General features: G+C 54.1%; 1 non-coding gene across 1 annotated transcript; it reads left to right on the top strand.

The window, feature by feature from the left end:
- The first annotated feature begins 4,650 nt into the window (after positions 1–4,650).
- On the top strand, positions 4,651–4,841 carry LOC132248086 (U2 spliceosomal RNA). The gene has a single exon (XR_009459436.1). It is a non-coding gene; the product is annotated as a U2 spliceosomal RNA (small nuclear RNA).
- The last annotated feature ends 203 nt before the right edge of the window (positions 4,842–5,044 follow it).

Here is a 5,044-nt window from a genome sequence, read left to right as displayed (position 1 = left end):
CCAATTATAAAAAAATCCCCGATTTTTATATTTATATTTTTATATTTATATTTTTATATAGCGGGGTTTCATTTTAATCATAATGGGAAAATGTGGGGGTTCGAGGTTAGTGTTTTTTTAACTGAAAATTGGGGAATTGTTTTTCATCAGAGGCCCTGTTCATCGGCTGGTCAGACGGGAGTGCCGGAAGCAGCACTTCTGTCTCGAGCGGTGATGAGAATGGGAGGGGAGGAAAAAGCAGGTGCCGGCAGGGCCTGCGGTACCCTGCAGGTGTCAGTCAGCGGGGCTCGCGGCCCCGCTTTCTTTGTCCTTCCCCTTCCCTACCCTTTGGTATTCCAATCCCTGCTTTCGGTTTAGCATCATTGCTTCCTCCAGCTGCATCTCAGCATCCGAGGAAGCAAGCTGCTGCTTGCGAAAGCTGATGCATCCCTGGTTTAGTGACTCTAGGAAGGGCAGATCCGCACTGCAAATCTTCCCTGAATCCAGGCTAGCGCGGCCAGTTCCTCTCCCTGCTCGGATCCTTAAAGGAGCAGGCCGAAGGCAGGCCCTTAGGTCTGCAGGCCAGAGTGAAACCTGATGCCACGGCATATCAGAGTACGGTGGATGCTCATACTCTGGTTACTTGACGAAGCCGCGCCTTAGAAATGGGTGCTGTTGATTACTTAATATGTGCATTGTGTTTTTAAAAGACTTTCAGAAACGTATCGTGTTTTCCAGCAGGGCTGTCCAGTTGTTCAGAAGCACCTCTTACACCTCATCTCCGTAGACCTCATACTTTTATTTATACCAGAGACTTTTTGTAGCTTTTTTGGTTTTTTCCCTATTTCTGAATTGGGCCTTGACTTTTGGGGAGACCAGATTTTTCTGTCACGATTTGTGCTCAGCAGATAAGAGGGTGGTCAGTGCTTCTCTATAGGATACAGGAAGGTGCGACTTTTTTGAACGTATAACAAGGTGTTCGCTTTGACGTCACGCAGTATTAATACCAGCCCCGCAATACTATACTGGCAACTATAGGCCAGTCAGTCTCACCTCCATCCTCGGCAAAGTCTTTGCAAAAATTATCAAGGCTCACATTTGCGAGAGCCGGCAGGACAAATTCTGCTGAGGGGAAACCAGCACGGGTTCATGGCAAGCAGATCGTGCCTGACTAATCTAGTCTCTTTTTATGACCAGGTTACAAAACACCTGGACACAGGAGCAGGGGTTGACATCGTTTACTTAGACTTCAGGAAGGCCTTCGATACGGTATCCCACCCCATACTGGTGAACAAGTTAAGAGGCTGTGACTTGGATGACTGCACGGTCCGGTGGGTGGCGAGTTGGCTAGAGGGTCGCACCCAGAGAGTCGTGGTGGATGGGTCGGTTTCGACCTGGAAGGGTGTGGGCAGTGGGGTCCCGCAGGGCTCGGTCCTAGGACCGATACTCTTTAACCTCTTCATCAGCGACTTGGACGAGGGAGTGAAGTGTACTCTGTCCAAGTTTGCAGATGACACAAAGCTATGGGGAGAAGTGGACACGCCGGAGGGCAGGGAACAGCTGCAAGCAGACCTGGACAGGTTGGACAAGTGGGCAGAAAACAACAGGATGCAGTTCAACAAGGAGAAATGCAAAGTGCTGCACCTAGGGAGGAAAAATGTCCAGCACACCTACAGCCTAGGGAATGACCTGCTGGGTGGCACAGAAGCAGAAAGGGATCTTGGAGTCCTAGTGGACTCCAAGATGAACATGAGCCGGCAGTGTGATGAAGCCATCAGAAAAGCTAACGGCACTTTATCGTGCATCAGCAGATGCACGACGAACAGATCCAAGGAGGTGATACTTCCCCTCTATCGGGAGCTGGTCAGACCGCAGTTGGAGTACTGCGTGCAGTTTTGGGCGCCGCACTTCAAGAGGGATGTGGATAACCTGGAGAGGGTCCAGAGAAGGGCCGCTCGTATGGTTAAGGGCTTGCAGGCCAGGCCCTACGAGGAGAGACTAGAGAACCTGGACCTTTTCAGCCTCTGCAAGAGAAGGTTGAGAGGCGACCTTGTGGCTGCCTTTAAGTTCATCACGGGGGCACAGAAGGGAATTGGTGAGGTTTTATTCACCAAGGCGCCCCCGGGGGTTACAAGAAATAATGGCCACAAGCTAGCACAGAGCAGATTTAGACTGGACATTAGGAAGAACTTCCCAGTTCGAGTGGCCAAGGTCTGGAACGGGCTCCCAAGGGAGGTGGTGCTCTCCCCTACCCTGGGGGTCTTCAAGAAGAGGTTGGATAGGCATCTAGCTGGGGTCATCTAGACCCAGCACTCTTTCCTGCCTAGGCAGGGGGTCGGACTTGATGATCTATTGAGGTCCCTTGCGACCCTAACATCTATGAATCTGTGAATTGTTGTTATTTTTGTTGCTGTGGTTGTGACGTTTGCTGGCAGGTCCTGAAGTGACGAGTTCCGCGAAACTTCGAGGCCCCCAAAAGTCAGTTTCTGAACTGGTGTTATCGCTGACAGCTCTGGGCATTTCACGGGCCCAGCTTACCGTGCTGGCAGTGCCGCGGTATGTGCAGCGTACAGGGAGACTGACAGCCTCCCGTCCCGTTGAAGACTTCTGACTGTCAGTTCCAGCTTTGTATTTAACGCGCACTGCGTTGACACCGCCTTCCAGTAAGCACAGGGTCCCTGCGTGGGGTCGGTCCCCTGCTCGTGTCGCACCTGCTCCTGGAGGAAGTAGGGCCGGGCAGAGGAGAGGGCGGGCGGCCAGAGGCACGTCCCCTCGCCAGGGGAGGGTTCAAGTCAGGATGTCGTCATCACGTTGGGGCGTTGCACTGCCTTCATGCAGATCCTGCGTGTCTCTGTCTCGGTCTCGTCTCCTCTCCTCACGCAGCCAGCCAGGAGGCGAGAGGCAGGGAAGCGTTGAGGGGGCAGGAATCTTTGGGATACACGAGCGAGGGAGACGCCAGTGCCGAGGGCGGTGTTGCGAGAGGGATTTCTCCCCAGGTTGCTGGGCCCAGAGGCTGCTCGTGAGAGCCGAGAGGAAAGGGGCCTTTTCCAAAGGGGAGCAGCAGCTCCGTTGGGACGGCGGGGTGCGAGCACGCTGAGAACGCCTCAAATGAGGCAAAGCAGAGGCTCCGCGCCCCAAGCTGGAAAGGAGCTGCCACCTTCAAATCGTTCTCGGCTCGTGCCTGCACAGCCGTTAAGCGTGTTCACTCAGCCTTCGCTCTGTGCGATTAAGTGCATTTTCACGCAACAGGGATGTCCACTGACACACAATTAAGCGTGTGCACAGAAACAGTGAAGCGCAATCACGTGCAAGCCTGTTCTAGTTGTTAGCTGTGAGCTAGCTGAGAACAACTAAGACGAAGCAAAGGAGAGGCGCCGCAGCCGAAACCGGAAAGGAAGGTTTTGCTCTCTTTCGGTCGTCTGCAGCTCCTTCACAGGCAACAATTAAGGGTGTTCCTGTTCCACTACCGGTGGGTGGGTTCGCGCTCAGTGATTAACGGGTGTTCAATCACAACTGAAGCACAATCACACTCTCACAGGCAACAATTAAGGGTGTTCCTGTTCCACTACCAGTGGGTGGGTTTGCGCTCAGTGATTAACGGGTGTTCAATCACAACTGCAGACACTCACACTCTCACAGGCAACAATTAAGGGTGTTCCCGTTCAAATACCGGTGGGTGGGCTCACGCTCAGTGATTAACGGGTGTTCAAGCACAACTGCAAACATTCACACTCTCACAGGCAACAATTAAGGGTGTTCCCATTATACTGGTGGGTGGGCTCACACTCAGTGATTAACGCGTGTTCAAGCACAACTGAAGCACAATCACAGTCTCACAGGCAACAATTAAGGGTGTTCCCGTTCAAATACCGGTGCGTGGGCTCACACTCAGTGATCAACGGGTGTTCAAGCACAACTGAAGCACAATCACAGTCTCACAGGCAACAAGGGTGTTCCCGTTCAAATACTGGTGCGTGGGCTCACACTCAGTGATCAACGGGTGTTCAAGCACAACTGAAGCACAATCACACTCACGGGCAACAATTAAGGGTGTTCCTGTTCAAATACAACCGGTTGGGCTCACACTCAGTGATTAACTGTGTTCAAGCACAACTGAAGCACATTCCCGCTCTGCCACTAAGCACGGTGGCACCGACCAGTGAAGCGCATTGCCCCTCGGGGATTAGAGCCCGTTCCCCCTCAGGGATCAGCAGCTGCCCTTTTGATCCCTGCCCCTTTGACAAGGGCTCCCAGTGTACCCGTCTCTGCTCAGGGGCTTGCTGCTGCTGCTGCTGCTGCTGCTGCTGTTGCTGTGCTGCTGCTGGCGGGGAGATCAGGGCTGGAGGAACGCCCCGCGAGACGCTGTCGTCATCGCGCTCACTCCGGCTTTGAGCAAATCATCTCTCCTCTCATGGCCAGCGAGGAGGAGGCGAGAGGCAGGGCAGTGTTGAGAGGGCATGAATGGGGGGGCCTTTGGGCTACGTGGGGGAGGGTGGGGGGGGTGCTTCGGACCAGTTGGGCACGAGATATTGCGGAAGGACTTTTCCGTGTGGGTTTCTGGTGCCAGAAGCTGCAGGTGACGACTGTGAGCGGAGGGGCCTCCGTGGCAGCTTGCGGTGTGTTTGGGGGGGCTGCCCGTGGGGGCCCCGAGGTTTCCGAGGGGCTCACGGTATCGCTTCTCGGCCTTTTGGCTAAGATCAAGTGTAGTATCTGTTCTTATCAGTTTAATATCTGATATGTCCTCGATGTGAGGACTTTATATTAAATGGATTTTTGGAACTGGGAGATGGACTCGGAGCTTGCTCCATCCACTCCACGCATCGGCCTGGTATTGCAGTGCCTCCAGGAGCGGTGCACCTCCCCTCGGGGAGAACTTGCTGCTGTCAAAAAGTAGATCTCGTCGCTTCGTCAGAGACATCTGGGGGGGCTGGTGCCGGGCAGGGGCCCCCGGCAGTCTGGCAGGCAGGCTACTACTTGTCCGAGAAGGACGGGGTGGCTGGCCTGCCCGGAGGAAAGCGGTCCCTCTGCCTGCACCTGGATGAAGAGCGCGGTCAGCAGCGTGCAG

This window comes from Alligator mississippiensis, chromosome 1 (genome assembly GCF_030867095.1).
Source record: "Alligator mississippiensis isolate rAllMis1 chromosome 1, rAllMis1, whole genome shotgun sequence".
NCBI classification, from domain to species: domain Eukaryota; kingdom Metazoa; phylum Chordata; order Crocodylia; family Alligatoridae; genus Alligator; species Alligator mississippiensis.
The sequence above is the reverse complement of the archived record's forward strand: the minus strand, read 5'-3'. Positions and strand labels throughout refer to the sequence as shown.